This window comes from Pongo abelii, chromosome 9 (assembly GCF_028885655.2).
Source record: "Pongo abelii isolate AG06213 chromosome 9, NHGRI_mPonAbe1-v2.0_pri, whole genome shotgun sequence".
NCBI classification, from domain to species: Eukaryota; Metazoa; Chordata; class Mammalia; order Primates; family Hominidae; genus Pongo; species Pongo abelii.
The window spans coordinates 88,013,865-88,033,150 of NC_071994.2; the positions used below are offsets into that span (position 1 = coordinate 88,013,865).

At 42.3% G+C, this 19,286-nt stretch overlaps 1 protein-coding gene and 1 pseudogene across 8 annotated transcripts in view; both read left to right on the top strand.

Moving 5' to 3' along the window:
- The window catches only part of CCDC83 (coiled-coil domain containing 83), a 152,952-nt gene that overhangs the window by 23,849 nt on the left and 109,817 nt on the right, over positions 1-19,286 (top strand). For 5 of the 8 annotated variants that reach the window (XM_054523620.2, XM_054523613.2, XM_054523615.2 and 2 more), the window contains exon 1: positions 12,339-15,601. The gene's annotated coding sequence lies outside the window, so the exon portion shown is untranslated. 8 annotated transcript variants of the gene reach the window in all.
- LOC103891887 (adenosylhomocysteinase-like) lies at positions 17,363-19,104 on the top strand (annotated as a pseudogene).

The following is a 19,286-nucleotide window of genomic DNA, read 5'->3' on the forward strand; positions in this document are numbered from 1 at the left end:
AAATGCTTATTTGGGCCTGTCAAGGTCCTATTATTATTGTCCAAATACTCAGATATATCCAATAATCTTTCTATTCCATTGTTTTCCTGGCAATATCCCTCTCGGAACCCTCCAACTCTCCTGCTCCAGTTGGGGTGATTACTGTCTAGATCTACTGCACAACTATCATAATGGGATTTCCTTCACTGCTTTCTTGTGTTGGAGGCTTCAAATGTCAGTAGTAGACGTGTTTTCTCTTGAGAAAAAGCCTCCCATCTCCTGCCTGCAGGGGAGGGCAGCATAAGTCTAGTTGCTATTTGGTAGTAGGGTCTTTCTGGGACACGGTTTGAGAAAGAAGGCTGAGGATCTCACTGTTCATTACTCGAATTTTCCCATCATCAGCATGTTTCAGCCTCCTGCCATAAATTCAATTCCACCTCACCCCTACATGTGTGGCATCCCTGAGTCTGTCTGGGCTCTCTCTGGTTCATTGTCTCCAGAGAACTTGTCTTCTGTCACCTGCGGAGGGTAGCTGCTTAGCATCAAGAGATGGGGAAGAGGTCCTTTGGTGCTAATAGCTCCAAACAAACATATAACTAATCCCTGCACCTCACTTATCTTCCATGATATTGGTACCACTTTAAGTCCTGTGTTCTCTATGGGTTCTCACATAGTAACCTCTTCTGCTCAAAATAATTGTTTCTCTCCTCTACTAATTTTCTACCTTCCAAATTTTTTTTTTCTGAAATTTCCCATTTGCTGATGTTTCCTTTCCAATTCTCTGTCTTTCTGGATTTACACCACACCCCACACCTACCCCACCATACATGTATACATTTAGTGAGGTTTCAGTAGGAAGAGGAGATAAACTCTGCCATGTTTAACTGGAAATCTCTAATCTTATAGTCTCATACAAGTATATACGTGTGGCACTATGAGGTATATAAAATTATCATGATAATAATAATAATATATTAAGAATAATGGTAATCAACCCTAAATGCCCCCTTCTACCATTTCTCCCAAAGCCCCAGGGGCCCTCTGACAAACAGGCTTCTAACATCCCAGAGTTTCTCAGGGTAGATATGCGTGATGGCTCTTGACACATAAGATATAACAAAGAGATGAGCTAAGAAGTAAAAAATAATTACTTAGTAATTGAAAGAAAACATATTTCTAGCTAATAAATATGAAATATATTACATATTATATTTTATTACAAACTTTGTTATACTTAGTATACTTTATGCCTCCAAAGTAATAATGTGACCTTAGATCTGTTTGGAAATGTGTATATACACACACACACACACACACACACACACACACATAGATAGATGATTAATAGATAGACAAAGTAATTTAGAATTTAGATACATAGACATATATTCCTTCTGGCATATTTAACCCTCAGAAATGACTATTTCTCCACCCCATTCCATGGCTTCACTGTTACAAAAGTTGTTTATTATGTTTTGGTTTCAACCCTTTGCTCCTTTCTGTAATTAACCCAAAAAGTAGTTAGGAGAGAAAATTCCAAATTTTCTCCTCAAGCAATCAATATGCACCCTTTTTCTAACATTCCATTTACAGAATCAGGCTCCAAATTCAGTCATCATTATATCCCACATTGATTTGTAATGCTCCTCTTAGAGACAGAATTGTATCCTCCCAAATTCATATGTTGAAGCCCTAACCCACAATGTGATTGTATTTTGAGGCAGGGCCTTCAGGGAGGCAATTAAGGTGATGAAGCGTATAAGAGTGTGGCCAAATTCAGTAGAACTGCTATCTTCATAAGAAGAGGAAGACCTAGCAGGGATCTCTCTCTTTCTCCATGTGAACAGAAGAAAGGCAATGTGAGGACACAGTAAGGAGGCAGCCATCTGTAAGTCAGGAAGAAAGCCCTCCCCAAGTCAGGAAGAAAACCCAACCCTGATGGCACCTTAATCTGGACCACTTTCTACTGTTCATATCCAGTCTGTGGTATTTTGTTATGGCTGCCCTAGCAGAAGAATATACTTCCCCTATTTTTCTGAATACATCCTTTTTAACTCAAAATGATGAGACTGGAAAGCCATATGATGGAGCTACTCTCCTGATGATTGCTGACAACAGAATTAAGCCCTAGTGACTGCAGAACCAGGGCCTCTGGCTACTGCTATGACTCCAAATCTGATTTCTACCCTGGAGGAACACACATTATAATGACTAGCCCTCCCTCAGAATGGAGCCTCTTGATTATTTATAAGAGCAGATGAAGAACAGGTGAATAATGATGGAGCACTTTACTTTCTGCAATCCCACTATGATATTAACCCTTCTGTAACTGGTCTTTTCCAAACCACGCTTTCTCAATCTCAGTACTGTTGAAATTCAGGCCAATTGTTGGGGGCATCCTGTACATTGCAGGATGGTTAGCAGCATCCCTGGCCTCTACCCACTAATTATACCCACAAACGTTATAGAACGTTTAAAAGCAAGTTTTTATTTATTTATGCCAGTAGCACCCCTTCCCCAGTCATAACAATTTAAAACATCTTCAGGCATAGCCAGACATCTCCAAGGGAACAAAATCACTCTGTTTAAGAACCACTGTTTAGCCTTTAGTGGTTCTGGGCTACAGTTATTAAAACCTGTCAAACTCTGACAAACCTCTGCGTCAAAAATAAGTGATAATGAAAAGTAATACTGTATTTCCCCCTCAAATATAAGCATTGGGACAAGAATTTGTGAAGAGAAAAAAATTCTTGTGACACCAGCAGGAAATATATTATTTCTTGGGAGATAGTATGTATCCATATTTTGTGTTACACAAAGCTATTTTCTCTGGAGATATAAACATAGATATGGATGTAGATATAGGCATAGGTGTATGTATTAGGATGTTCTTGCTTTGCTATAAAGAAATGCCTGAGACTGGGTAATTTATAAAGAAAAGAAGTTGAATTGGCTTACAATGCTGCAGGCCTTACAGGAATCATGGTGCCAGCATCTGCTTGGCCTCTAGGGAATCCTCAGGAAGCTTCCAAACACAGAAGAAAGCGAATGGGAAGCAGGTACCTCACATGGTGAAAGCAGGAACAAGTGAGAGAGAGTGCCAGGGGAGGTGCCACTCACTTTGAAATAACCAGATCTCAAGAGAACTCACTATGGCAAAGACAGCACCAAGCCATGAGGGATCCACCCCTGTGACCCAAACACCTCCCACCAGGGCCCATCTCCAGCACTGGGGATCACAAGTAAACATGAGATTTGGATGGGGATAAATATCCAAATTATATCAGCAAAGATATCGCCACATATATAATAGTCACATGAGTTTTCACATATGTATACACTCATGAAACCAACAGCACAATCAAGATGTAGAACATTTAAAAGCAAGTTTTTATTTGTTTATTTACTTATTTTTAGAGACAGGATCTCACTATGTTGCCAAGGCTGGCCTCAAATACCTGGGCTCAAAGGATCCTCCTCATCCTCTAGAATACTGAGAAAGTAGATGCCCACCACTGTGTTGGGCCTTTTTAAATTTAAAAATTTAAGGGAAGCACAAAGTTTATTAGTTTCAGAGAAAGTCATATGATGTACATGGGGGATATTCATGAGTTATCCCATGAACATACAAAAATAAATGCCACTTTATCTCCTTTTTAAACTTAAACAGCTATAGGAACTTGCATTCTTGATTTTTTTCAAATGTACAATTAAGTTATTATTGACTGTAGTCACCCTGCTGTGCTATCAAATAGCAAGTCTTATTCACTCTTTCTAACTATGATGGAACACTTTACTGTCTGCTATCCCACAGTGATATTCACCCTTTTGTAACAGATCTTTTCCAAACCAGGCTTTCTCAATTTCACCATCCCCACCTCCCACCAGCACATCTGAAGCCCATCTGAAGGATAGTTACCAGAGGATGGGAAGGGTATGGGGGATTGAGGGGAGGTGGGGATGGTTGAACTCTCATGAGTTCAATTGTTTTCATTTTTAGACCCCACAAATAAGTGAGAACATGCAATGTTTGTCTTTCTGTTCCTGGCTTATTTCACTTAACATAATGATATTCAGTTTCATCCATGTTGCTGCAAATGACTGAATCTCATTCTTTTATGATTAAATAGCACTCCATTGTGTATATGTGTTACATTCTCTTTATCCATTCATCTGCTAGTGGACACTTAGGTTGCTTCCAAATCTTAGCTATTGTAAACAGTGCTGCAGTAAACATAAGAGTGTACATATCTCGTCAATATACTGATTTCCTTTCTTTTGAGTATATACCCAGCAGTGAAATTGCTAGATCATATGGTAGCTTTATTTTTAGTTTTTTGAGGAACCTCCAAACTGTTCTCCACAGCAGTTGTACTAATTTACACTCCCACCAACAGTGTACAAGGATTCCCATTTCTCCACATCCTCGCCACTATTTGTTGTTGCCTATCTTTTGGATATAAACCATTTTAACAGCGTGAGATGATGATATCTCATTATAGTTTTGATTTGCATTTTTCTGATGATCAATGATGTTGAGCACCTTTTTACATGCCTGTTTGCCATTTGTATGTCTTCTTTCAAGAAATGTCTATTCAAATCTTTTGCCCCATTTCTTATCAGATTATTAGATTTTTTTTCCTATAGAGTCATCTGAGGTCCTTATATATTCTGGTTATTAATCCCTTGTCAGATGGGTAGTTTGCAAATATCTTCACCCATTCTGTAGATTATCTCTTCACTTTATTGATTGTATTCTTTGTTGCACAAAAGCTTTTTAACTTGATGTGATCCCATTTGTCTGTCTTTGCTTTGCTTGCCTGTGCTTGTGGGGTATTACTGAAGAAAGCATTGCCCAGTCCAATGTCCTGGAGATTTTCCCCAATGTTTTCTTGTAGTAGTTTCATAGTTTGAGGGCTTGTGCTCAACTGGGTATTGTCAAAAAATATCAGAGATCTGCTATCCAACTTCAAACTATACTACAGGGCTACCAAAACAGCATGGTACTGGTACATAAACAGACACATAGACCAATGGAACAGAATAGAGAGCTCAGAAATAAGGCCACACACCTACAAATACCTGTTCTGTAACAAAGGTGACAATAACCAACAATGGGGAAAAACTCCCTATTCAATAAATGGTGCTGGGAAAACTGGCTAGCCATATGCAGAAGATTGAAACTGGACCCCTTCCTAACATCAAAATTAACTCAGGATGGATTAAAAACTTAAATGTAAAACCCAAAACTATAAAAACCCTGGAAGGCAACCCAGGCAATACCATTCTGGACATAGGCACAGGCAATGATTTCACAATGAAGACACCAAAAGCAAATGCAACAAAAACAAAAATTGAGCTTCTGCACAGCAAAAGAAACCATCAACAGAGTAAACAGACCACCTAAGGAATGGGAGAAAATATTTTCAAACTATGCATCTGACAAAGGTTTAATATCCAGCATCTGTAAGGAAATTTAACAAATTTACAAGCAAAAAACAACCCCATTAGAAAGTGGGCAAATGATATGAACAGACACTTCTCAAAAGAAGACATACATGTGGCCAATAAACATGAAAAAAAGCTCAACATCACTGATCAGCAAATCAAAACCACAATGAGATATCATCTCACATCAGTCAGAATGGCTGTTACTAAAAAGTCAAAAAATAGATGCTGGTGAGGTTACAGAGAAAAAGGAATGCTTATACAAGGTTGGTGGAAGTATACATTAGCTCAACCATTGTGGAAGACAGTGTGGCAATTCCTCAAAGACCTAAAAACAGAAATGCCATTCAACCCAGCAAACCCATTACTGGGTATATACTCAAAGGAATATAATCGTCCTATTACAAAGACACATGCACGCATATGTTCATTGCAGCACTATTCACAATGGCAAAGACATGGAATCAACCTAAATTACCATCAATGGTAGACTGGATAAAGAAAACGTGGCACACATACACCATGGAATACTATGCAGCCATAAGGAAGAACAAGATCATGTCCTTTGCAGGGACATGGATGGAGCTGGAGGCCATTATCCTTAGCAAACTAATGGAGGAACAGAAAACCAAATACCACACGTTCCCATTTATAAGTGGGAGCTAAATGATGAGAACACATGGACACATAGAGGGGAACAACACACACTGGAGCCTATCAGAGTATGGAGGGTGGGAAGAGGGAGAGGATGAGGAAAAATAACTAATGGGTACTAGGCTTGGTACCTGGGTGACAGAATAATCTGTACAACAAATCCCCATGACACAAGTTTACCTATATAACAAACCTGCACATGTACCCCCGAACTTAAAATAAAAGTTAAATTTTAAAAAATCAGTGATTTATGTGAATTCAGATGTCACAATAACATAGAGGTTTTATTACGGAGTTGTAACTTATTTGTCAGGTACTACTTTCTGGCATTCTCACAGTATGGCATGCCTGGTTTACTTTCTGGAAAGAATAACCATTTATTCATTTATCCAAACATTCACTAAATATCTCTGAGCACCTTTTACATGTCAGGCTTTGTGCTAGGCACCGGTGGTATAATGGTGAAGCAGAGAGACATGGTCTACACCCTTACAGAGTTAAGAGATTAGCTTGAAAGACTGACACTGAATGAGTTCATTTCAAGGGTAAGGAGAGCTACAAAGGGGAGGTCAAGTGCATTCTGAAAGCTGTGGTCACTCTAGTGGCTGCCTATATCCCCTCAGCATTCACCAGGCAAGCCCTTAGCTTCTTCCTGCAAGCACCTCAACACTCAGTCCTGAGTGACGACTTCTCTGACCTGCAGTGGGTAGGGGCATGGTTAGGCCCTGTAGGCTATTGGGGCCGGGGAATCGATGCCCTCAGGAGCGTCCTCAACCGATGATAAATGAGAGTTAACCACCCAGCTTCCTCACCCTCTGGGTAAGACAATTCTGAGCGTATTTTCTCCTGTCTCCCAGGGTTCTCAGTGAAACCAAGCCCCAGTTACCCATCTCCCAATAACTTGTTTGTTAACGTATCCTGAATTGGCTTTTCTTCCTCCCTCATCTCCCCATTTTCCTACCATAGCTTTCTAAGACTCCCTCCCTAATAAACTACTTGCACTAAAACCCCCATATAAGGGTGTTTTGGGGGGAACCCAACTGGAGCATATAACAAGGGGACCTGACCTAGACCTGGGTGGGCCTGGATCTTGGAGGGCCTTATCAGCCACATCAGAAACTCTTTCCTAACAGATCTGTGGAAAGTCATTTATGGTCTTAAACAAGCGAATGGGTCTGTGGAAGAATGTGAAGACAGGACTGAATTCAGGATGGCTAGGCAGGAAGCTATTTCATCAGTCAACTCAGGAAAGATCGGGACCTGTACTAAGGAAGAGGCAGTGAAGAGAGAGCCTGACGTAGTGCCTAGCTCATAGTACCTGCTCAACAAATATCATCCAAAATACTTTTGGATGAAAATTAATGACTGGGTTAATTCTACTGTAGAATGTGTTCAATTCCAGCTGTGGCCAGTGGAATCTGTCAATAGACTGTTGAAACTTGAAGCTTGATTAGATCTGGAGGTGAGGAAAATTAAAGAGTCTAAAATGGGCCAGGCATGGTGGCTCATGCCTATAATCCCAGCACTTTGGGAGGTCGAGGTGGGCAGATCACTTGAGGTCTGGAGTTCAAGACCAGTCTGGCCAACATGGTGACACCCCATCTCTAATAAAAATACAAATTGGGTGTGCTGACACACTCTTGAAATCCCAGTTACCTGGGAGGCTGAGGCAGAAGAACTACTTGAACCTGGGAGGCAGAGGTTGCAGTGAGCCAAGATCATGACACTGCACTCCAGCCTGGGTGACAGAGCAAGACTCTGTCTCAAAAAATAAAAATAAAATAAAAAATAAGAGTCTAGAACGACTCCTAATCTTCAGGTTTGAAAAGCTAAGTGGAGGCTGGTGTCATTTACTAAATATGGAACATAGCCTCGAGGAGGAGGGGCAAATTGGAGGGGGTGGAAGATAATGAGTTTGGGGCATGGTGTGACTGTGAGCCATCTAACTGATGCTGAGTGTGTGTGTGCAGGCTTGGAGCTGGGTCCAAGATGCATATTTGGGTCCCATCAAATTTAGACACTAACTAGGTGGAGAAAGCCCTCTCTGGTTACATGGGAAATGTGACACAGAAAAGTTTCACATTCTCCTACTTTCCAGCATTCTCACATAACAGTTAAAAGGCTACAAGGAAGAATTAACATTTATTGAGAACCTACTATGTGCCAGGAATTGTACCCAGTAATCTTCAGAACAGCCCTGAGAAGTATGCAGTATTATGTCCATTTTATAGATCAGGAAATTGAGACACAGAAAGGTAGAGTAACTCATCCAAGGTCACACAACTAGTAAGCAGCTTCAGAACCCTGAACTGACCCCAAGTTCATGTTCTTAAACAAAATAAGCATCAACAAAGTGTGGTTATGGAAAGTATATCTCTCAGTCTCACCAGATGCCTCAGTGGGTAGTTCCCAAAGTCAGGGGCATTCGATAGAAGAAGGATTTTTCAATTTCAGGGTCGAAGAATATTCTTCTCTGCAATACCCCTTTCAACTGCTGATGGCTTCACTTGGGCAGCTTCCTCTCCAAGCAGTCCCCCTGTTGGTAACTCTATCGTGTAAGCCCTAGCTGAAGCCTCTCAATTTCTGTCTCAGTAAATTTGCCTTTTGTAGACATTTCATTTACATAGAATAAGAAAGTGGTCTTCTGGCAGTGGGTTTTCTTAGCTAGTGTGCTGTATAAAGGGTAAAATAGTATGTCCTCAAAACCCTATGAAGTGTGTAGGGAGTAATTCACAACCTTATTATTCCCTTATTTAAAAATGGAGCACACTATCTCGGGTTTGCTAATATTGGTAGATATTCCTGAAAATGTCATTTTATTTTCCTTTCCATAAACACAGTTCTTAAAATATGGAAGTTAGAATGTATACTGCCTCATTCTCCAGATGTGAGGTAGTGTTACTCCACATATTCTCTGGTGGTGTAGTAATAGTAGTTTCATAGACTACTTCCTGGTGTGGAGGTGGGCATCTCACCTGAGTCATAGAAGACTTCAGAGATTAGGCAAGCTGACAACTTGAGCCAAAGAGATGAGGTCATTCTTTTTACCAATCACTGCAATCTTGCAAAGGGCAGAGCCTGAGACAAGCTCCTTGGACCAGAAACTGGAACCAAGTGAGTGACCCTTAGGCAAAAGAAAGATTGAAACTGTGGTCAGTGGAACTCATTCTGGAAGCTGACCCTGTCCTGCCTGTTCCCAGCCTCCTCCACACTTGCCGGAGTGAACTTCTGTCATCATCACAGAGCCTGTAATCTTCTGTATGGGTCAGAGGACCCACCATGATTTGTCCCTACTTGCTTCTCCAGCCTCCTGTCTCACTTCTCTCCTATCCCTGGGAACCTATTATCCAACCACGGTAATCTCTTCTGCTCCATTAGAAACTCATCATTTTCATTTTTACCTCTAGGGCTTTGTGTTTGCAATGCCCTCTGTCCCAGGCCCTCCCACTCAATGCTCCAATCTTCCTGCTCATTGTCAAGTTTTAATTTAGATCTCAATTCCTCTGGAAAATTTTCCCTGACTCTCAAGACTGGATTAGGTTTTCCATAGCACCTTGCTTTTACCCCTTTTCTGGAAAGTATCCAACTGTTTTATAATTGCAGAATAACTTGATTGCTCGTCACTTCCTCTAGAATGAGAACTCCTTCAGGCAGAGATAGAATCTGTCCAACATCTGACCTCATGAGTTACAACAAGCTAAAACTGCCCAATGAAGTTGCTCCCAAATTCCTGATCCATAGAAACTGGGAGATAATAAATGATTATTATTGTCTTGAATTGCTAAATTTTGGAATAATTTAGCAGTTGTACTAAATTTAGTAATTTAGTAGTTATGCAATAATAGACAACTAATACACTAACAAAACTAATTAGTTTAAAACAACAACCTGGGCTGGGTGCAGTGGCTTATGCCTGTAATCCCAACACTTTGGGAGACTGAGGCGGGAGGATCACTTGAGCCTAGGAGTCCAAGATGAGCCTGGGCAACACAGTGAGACCTGGTCTCTACAAAAAAAAATTAAAAATAGATAAAATAGGCCAGGCGTGGTGGCTCACACCTGTAATCCCAGCACTTTGGGAGGCCAAGGTGGGCGGATAACGAGGTCAGGAGATCGAGACCATCCTGGCTAGCATGGTGAAACCCGGTCTCTATTAAATACACACACACACACAAAATTAGCCGGGCGTGGTGGCGGGCACCTGTAGTCCCAGCTACTTGGGAGGCTGAGGCAGGAGAACGGCGTGAACCTGGGAGGCGGAGCTTGCAGTGAGCCGAGATCGCGCCACTGCACTCCAGCCTAAGCAACAGAGCAAGACTCTGTCTCAAAAAAATAATAATAATAAAATAAATAAATAAATAAATAAATAAAATAAAACAACCACCACTTTATTACAGCTCACAGATCCTGTAGGTTAGTAATTGGTGATCTCTCGCTCCTGTGGCTTCAACTGAGATTAACTCAGCAATACTTAGCAGATGGATGGGCCAGCTGGGACAGTCCAAGATGACTTTGTTCACATGTCTGGCACTTTGTGGCTTATAAGGTAGGGTCAGCTAGAATGGTGGACCACAGTACCTATGCTCGGCCTCTCCAGCATGGTTGTCTCATAGGAGATGGACTTCTTACATGGCAGCCAGCTTCCTCTAGAGCAAGTATCCCAAAAGAATCAGGAGGAAGCTGCATGACTTTTTATAACCTAGCCTCAGAAGTAACACAGAGTCATTTCCATACTCTCTTGCTTACAGTAGTCATAAGACCACCCAGATTCAAGGAGAGGGAACAGAGATGCCACCTCTTGAAGAGAGGAGTGTTAAAGAATATGAAACCTTTATTTATTTATTTTGTTGTTGTTTCGTTTTGTTTTGTTTTTTGAGATGGAGTTTTGCTCTTGTTGCCCAGGCTGGAGTACAGTGGTGCAATTTCAGCTCACTGTACCCTCTGTTTCCAGGTCCAAGCAATTCTCCTGCCTCAGCTTCCCAAGTAGCTGGGATTACAGGCATGCACCACCACACCCAGCTAATTATGAATTTTTAGTAGAGATGCGGTTTCACCATGTTGGTCAGGCTGGTCTCGAACTCCTGACCTCAGGTGCTCCACCCTCCTCGGCCTCCCAAAGTGCTGGGATTACAGAGGTGAGTCACCACGCCCAGGTTGAAACCATTTTTTTTTTTTTTTGAGATGGAGTCTCGCTGTCACCCAGGCTGGAGTGTGCAATGGTGCAGTCTCGCCTCACTGCAACCTCTGCCTCTCGGGTTCAAGTGATTCTCCTGCCTCAGCCTCCCAAGTAGCTGGGATTACAGGCATGCACCACCACACCCAGCTAATTTTGTATTTTCAGTAGAGATGGGGTGTCACCATGTTGGTCAGGCTGGTCTCAAACTCCTGACCTCAGGTGATCCACCTGCCTCGGCCTCCCAAAGTGCTGGGATTACAGGCATGAGCCACCGTGCCCAGCCTGAAACCATTTTTAAAAAATTAACTTTGTTAAAGTACGATTTATATACAATAAAATGTACCCATTTTAAATATATAGTTCAATGGGTTTTAACAAATCCATACACCCTCCTAACCACCACCATAATCAAGATATAGAGCATTTCCTTTATTCCAGAAGTACTCTCCTGCCCCCTTGCAGTCAATCCCACACCCCAGCCCCTCAGCTCAGGGCCATCACTGATCTGCTTCCAGGCTTTTCTAGAATTTCATATGATACAGCCTATAGTTTTCACACTTGGCTTCTTCACTTAGCTCAATTCTTTTGAGACCCATCCAGGTTGCTGGGTAGTTCAATAGTTCATTCCCCCCACCCTTTTTTTTTTTCATTCCTAAGTGCTGGCAACATTCCTTTTTTTGTTAAGTAGTATTATAAGCAGCTATGAACATTCATTTTCATTTCTCTTGAATAAACATCTAAGAGTGGGGTTGCTGATACAGTATATGTGTTTAACCTTATAAGAAACTACTAAACTGTTTTCCAAAATGGTTGCACCATTTTGTTTTTCCATCAGGAATATATGAAAGTTCCAGTTACTCCACATCCTTGTCAACACGTGGTATTGTCAGTCTTTTAGGGTTAGCCATTCTAGTAGGTGTGTAGTAGTATCTCACTGTGGTTTCAATTTGTGTTTGCCTGATAACTAATGATATTGAGCATCTTTTCGTGTGCCAATTGGCCATGAATATATCTATTTTTTTGGAGCGTCTATTCAAATCTTTTGGCATTTGTAATTAGTTGGTTTTTTTCTTACTGAGCTTGAGGAATTATTTATAAATTCTAGATCGCAGTCTTCTGGCAGTTATATGTATTGCAAATGTTTTCTTCCAGACTGTGACTTGCCTTTTCATCTTCTTAAAACTAAAGAACAGGCTGGTCATGGTGGCTCACGCCTATGATCCCAGCACTTTGGGAGGCTGAGGCGGGAGAATCGCCTCAGGCTGGGTGTTTGAGACCAGCCTAGGCAACAAGACCAGACCCCCATCTCTACAAAATATAAAATAAAAAACTAAAAAATCAGTTGAGCATGGTGGCACGTGCCTGTGGTCCCAGCTACTTGGTAGGCTGAGGCAGGAGGATCACTTAAGCTTGAGAGTTCGAGGCTACAGTGAGCCATTTCCATACTGCTGCATTCCAGCCTGGGGGACAGAGCAAGACCCTGACTCAAAAAACAAACAAACCAAAAAAAGAAAAAGAGAAAAAAAAAAAACCAAACCCTCAAGAGCAGATGTTTTAAATTTAAATTTGATGAAGTTCAAGTTCTTTTTTTCTTTTTTTGAATCATGCTTTTTGTGTCCTATATAAGACTTGGCTGATGCAAAGTCAAAAAGATTTTTTGTCTTATTCTAGAAATTTTATAGTTTTCACCTTTATGATTCATTTTGAGTTAATTTTTTGTATGGTTTTTGGTCTGAGTGAAGCTTCATTTTTTTTTTCCCAAATAGATATCCAATAGTTACAGTCGTATTTGTTCAAAATGCTTTACTTATTGAGTTACTTTTATACTTTTGTCTGAAGCAATTGATCATATATGTACAAGTATATTTCTTGATTTTTTGTTATATTCTATTGGTCTGTATGTTTGTCCTTTTGTGTTCATATTTTAAAACTACAGCAAGCAGGCAGCAATTCATTGTTGCTAAATACTCTTGTGATGTCACATGCTAAAGCCCTCAGGCACAATTCAAATCATATAGTCCAGGTTCCTGGGATAAGAAACCCTGGCTCCAGCTTACTGTCCTGGGCTTCTCTTATATCTGAGAAAACAGAGAGATCATAAGAGTAATTTCAAAAATTAATTAGGCAGACGAAGTAAGAAGGAAAAAAAAGAGATGTGATATCTTTTTTCCAGAATTCTGGTTATTTAAGTTAAACTTGGTTTGGAGAGATTAAAAAAAGTGAACTGCAGGTATGTGCCTCTGGCTTAAAGCGAAAAAATATGACCCTTATAAACAGTGAGACACCATCCCATTTTATAATATAATATTGCAACTGACAATGGATGTTGCGTTTAAACAATCTCCTTCTTAAAGGTAGCATATACTTTTTTCCTCTTAAGAGAATATTTTAGTTTATTTTTGCAAAGCATCTATTTGTTTCAAGTTTGTGAGGAACAAAGTTATTGGATAGGAAGTTGTAGCACAAATTTTCTATTTCTCAAAAGTAACTGCTGTAGGTAAAATGTCTGATTTACCAAAAGTTTGAACTGGTTCGCAAAGGCAGTAAGTTCATTTCTAGTTCAGGTCTTTAGAAATTATTGTGAGATTTAATAATAATAAGACCCTGCAGTTGTTTTTGTTTAGCAATTGCTCATCTCAAACAGGTTCTTTGTGGTTTTTCCAAAAACAGCATATTTGGCTTTTTCTACCATAGATACTTTCCTACGTCTATTTCTACATCATTCAACACGGCAAGGCTAACAGAAAATCAAGGTCAAATGAGGAAACTCAGCAAATGGTTTTTATCTTGTTTCACACTGACCACCAACTGGTAAACACCATAAGAAAAACTGTGCAGGATATAAATGATAGGTAAAAGTACATTTTTTTCACTATGGGCCCAGGCTCTCAGAAAAGAAGCAGGCCTAAGATTTAAAAGAAATGATGTGGGAATGAATTCAAAGTGCTGAAGATTCACAAATTGCTTTTCTATTTAACTAAAAAATCTCCATGCTTTAAAAATTTTCCGCTGGTAGCTTTTTCTCCAGAATTTGCACTCTTAATAATTTGATCCTATAATCCCATCTGATGATGTTATTTTAGGGAAAACCAGGTTAACAGAAGAACATTTATCAGATGTGTAGATCACAGCAAATTCCTGGCACTTAATGAATACAACACTGATAGACTAAACGGAGGTTAAAATGAGGTGGAACACGTAAGTTATCTCTAACAATGATTAATTTTTGTATATTTTACTGATGAGAAAAACTCCCTTAACCAAAAGCTGCTTAATATTTTTATTAACTGCTTCAGTTCCCTTCCTTTAAGTTCTTAATACGTTATTAATATAACACAGCATGAATAAAAAATATGATAATCCATTTTTTAAAAAACAAATTCAAGAATGCCAAACAGGTGACTTACGAAGGGAGCAGGGAAGCCTAAAGGAGCCTCATTTCTGTCTTCCTGGGACAAAAGGATAAGTAATTGACTGAAATGTAACTACCAGGACATAGACGCTCCTAGGATGTAGAAGAAAGTTGTCCGTTCAAAGCCAGTGTCAAAATACAAAAAAAAGAAAATTATCTTGCGGCAGATAATGAGAAATAATGCAGGAGAGGAAAGAGGAACTTTAAAGACTGTACGTGTAGGATTTTCTTTTTCTCTATCGGAGGAAAGAACAGCAAAAAGCGAAGAGTGGGAAATGCTGGACTTAAATTCCTTCCTTTAGGTTTAAGAACAAACAAGGAAAGCGAGAAGAAAAACAGAATCAGCAGGAAGTTGTCCTGTAAGCATTTAGTTCAGGGATGTGCCATTCTTATTAAGAGCTAAAACCAAATAATTAGTGCACAAAAGTAGAAAGAAGACAAGCCGCCATGGTGGAAGGAGCGCAGCGGGGCAGAGGAGCGCAGAAGCCTCACCAGACAACCGGGCCCCGTCCCCGTCCCCCGAATTGTGCGGAAACCGCCACCGAGTCCAGGCGTCCCATTTTACAGCGGAAGACACAAACTCTGAGACCCAAATGACCTGCTCACGGTCACAGCACAAAGCCCGTGGGCCCTGTGTCTACAGTCACCAACTTCCAGGCTTGCGACTAAAGGGAGCCAAGGAGCGCGTGAGCTTCTGAGACCAGCTGGCTGAGGGACGCCGAAAATCCCGCGCGGAGAAAGGCGGGAGAGCGCGACCGCTGCTACCAAGGCGGCGGCGCGGGCGCTCGGCCGGAACCCTTCCCTGCGCTGCCACCAGATGGCGCGCTCGGCCCGCCGTTCGCGGCTAAGCCAGGGCGGGTGGGGAGGGAGTGGGGAGGAGGGCGTCGGTTGCCTTGGAAATGCAGGGCGCGGCAGCGGCTGCGGTGGAGCCGGTAAGCTTGGCCAGCGGGCTGAACGGAAGTGCGAGCTGTCCGCCCAGGGCCGGGTATCCGCCCCTGCAGGCTGTGGAGGGGATGTCAGGAGACTGGCTGGCCTCTTTTCTTGGCCCCCGACTCCTTCCAGTCTGACACTGAAGACTTTATAAGCTTCCCTCCGACCACCCTCCACGGGCTCCACCCTCCACGGGCTCCACTCTCCACGGTCCCCTCTCCACGGGCCTGGGCTTGCGCCGCTTCGAGATCAGCCTGGGGGTCGCGCCCTCCTGGTCTTGTCCACGAAGCGCAGTTCTTGGGCCGTTAGGAGCTGCTGGGAAGGGCTCTGATAGGCCCACTCCTCTTCTCCACCCAGGAGATGAGAAGGAGGGCAGGCCTTTTTAATCTGATCAGAATGTTAACCCATCTGTCCGCCTTGCGGTAGAATCCCTGGATACATTATTTGCCCTCTCGAAAGGCAGACTCTGAATTTGATTCAGGTTTGTAACCTTCACGGTGCCCTCACACAGCCCCTAGCACACAGCAGACGCAGAGTAGACTAAGAATGCCTTCCATTCTTATCAGGTTTATCACTTGACAGTTTTCCCAAAGCGTCTGGAGCCTCATAGCCCGGACAGCAGCTAGGACAGATGGAGGAGGAAACAGGTCAGAGGTTCAGAGACTTGGCCGAGGTTATACAACTCTGTGCAGGAGCTGGGACTAAGCTCGGTCTTGCTTCTCTTAGTGCCCCTCTCACCAAATTCTGAGTCTAGTGAATGCTTTCTGAGGACCTCACATACTCTTGCATCGTTCTCAATACCAGCGCAATGCTCCTCCCCTGTAGGTACTTCATATGTGCTAAGTGTGTTATTGATGTCTTTTACCCTCATATCCCAATTCATAGATTAGTTTCAACTTCTTGCTCTGGATACTACAATATTCTTCTAAAGAGAACACTTGGTTTCTTTTATGAATTTGTCACATTTGTACAGTGCCATGTTTGTTTCCTCACTCCCTTCCTTATCCCATAATTTTCTGCTGGGCAAGAGAGAGAGTTGAGGAAGTGATTAAGAGATGGGAAAAGGTGCCCTATCTAAGCCCCCCCCCCCTCAAAAAAAAAGGAAAAGAAAGATTCCTGTGATGACAGAGGAGAAAATAATGACTAGATATTTATCAGTCTATGTGATAATTGCTCATGGATTGCCTTACAGCCACCTCCAGAAGATCCTCTTTAGACTCACTACTGCTATTTGAAGGTAGAAAGAAGCCTTTTTGTTCTCTACCATTATTATCGCATATTTTTCCCTTATCCTCATAATAATATTTTCATAGTTATTTTTATTTTCTTTGTTGATAATTCTAAAACTGAAGGACAGTAAGAGTGGGAAAAAATGTAGTTCTGGTTACTAGAGAAGTTAGTGTAATATACTGCAGTTCAAACTTTGATATTAGCAACTCTGGATCAGAAGACGGACTAATTTTAAAGCTAAGACTCCAATATAATTTGGGTACTGCAGTAGAAAAATGTGCCATGACTAAAGGATTGGTGAAGAAAATACATGTTAATGTAATGTACATCATCAGTCATCCAAGTGAAACTAGAAAATGTCACTCATCTAGATATTTTTAAATACCTTGATTTTAATATATGATTTTAACATATTTCCAAACCGGACAAATTTTACATTTTAACACTAACGATTTTGGTCCCTATCATATATACATAATCAATATGAAAAGAGGTCTCAATTTTTAAAATTAATGCTTAGGTGGTACTATTACCACTGAATGGCTTTAAATTAATTCAGGATTTTTAAAAACATTTACTGGAGACCATTTCTAATTGAGTTAAACATGTGTTCTGTGCAATCTCATCTGCAGTAGCCACAAAATGAATAAACTACCTGGGAACCCCCTGCCCAGTGCCATACCCCCAGTGCCTGTCCCCAGATCGAGGCTTGGGCCCCTTCAGCCATGTCTATCACAAGCACCACCAGCATGTCTGACAAACTGCCCTACAAAGTCACTGACATTGGCCTGGCCTCCTGGGGATGCAAAGCCCTGGATATTGCAAAGCCCTGGAGATGCAAAGCCCTGGAGAACCAGATGCCGGGCCTGACATGCATGTGGGAGCTGTACTCGACCCTCCAAGCCCTTGAAGGGCACCCGCATCACCAGTTGCCTCCACAGGACCCATGGAGATGGCCATCCTCATTGAGATCCTCATTACGCTGGGTGCCAAGCTGCAGTGGTCCAGCTGCAACATCACCCAGGACCATGCGGCAGCTGCCATTGCCAAGGCTGGCATTCCAGTTGTATGCCTGGAAGGGCGAAACAGAGGAGAAGTACCTGTGGTGCACCAAGCGGACATTATACTTCAAAGACAGGCTCCTCAACGTGATTCTGGATGTCTCTGGGGCCCCCACCAACCTCATCCACACCAAGTACCCACAGCTCTTGTCAGGGATGTGAGGCATCTTCAAGGAGACCGTTACTGGGGTCCACAAGCTACACAAGATGATGGCCAATGGGATCCTGAAAGTGCCTGCCATCAATGTCAACAACTCCGTCACCAAGAGCAAGTTTGACAACCTCTCCAGCTGCCAGGAGTCCCTCATAGATGGCATCAAGTGGGCCACAGACGTGATGATTGCCAGCAAGGTAGCAGTGGTAGCAGGCTGTGGAAACATGAGCAAAGGCTGTGCCCAGGCCCTGTGGGGTTTCAGGCCCATGTCATCATCATCAAGATTTTCGACCCCATCAACACACTGCAGGCTGCCATGAAGGGCTATGAGGTGGCCACCATAGACAAGGCCTGTCAGGAGGACAACATCTTTGTCACCACCACAGGCTGTGTTAACATCATCCTTGGCTGGCACTTTAAGCAGATGAAGGATGATGCCATCATGTGTAACACTGGACACTTTGACATGGAGATTGATGTCAAGTGGCTCAACAAGAACACTGTGGAGAGAGTCAACATCAAGCTCCAGGTGGACTGGTATCAGCTGAAGCATGCACACCACATCATCCTGCTAGCTGAGGGTCAGCTGGTCAACCTGGGTTGTGCCATGGGCCACCCCAGCTTCTTGATAAGTAACTCCTTCACCAACCAAGTGATGGCACAGACTGAGCTGCGGACCCACCCAGACAAGTACCAGGTTATGGTTCTCTTCCTGCCCAAGAAGCTGAATGAGGCAATAGCTGAAGCCCACCTGGGCAAGCTGAATGTGAAATTGACCAAGCTGACTGAGCTGCAAGCCCATTACCTGTACTTGTCCCGTGATGGCCCCTTCAAGCCAGATCACTACCACTACTGGAAGCCAGACCTGCCCTTCGCCTTCCAACTGCTGTCCTTGTCCAGGCCCTGCCTCTCCTCCCTAAGAGCAAATGGCACCCACTTTGTGATTGGTTTGTCAGTGTCCCCTATTGACTCCCTGGGGCTGGTCACTCAGTTTTTGGCCTCTGCTGCATCCCTCATACTGTTCCAAGTGTGGCAGGGGGAATTGGGAGGCCCCTTCTGAAGCCTTGCTCATGATAGAGGTACAAGGGAGACAGCTACAGGCAACTATGAATTCAATGATCTTGGAACTTCTCACTAAGTCAGTCCTTCCTTAGCCTGGAAGTTGATAATGGAGTCACAAAGCCCATATACTTTACCATCTAGGCATTCACCCGGTCTGTGGACTTACACCTGTGTGCTTGG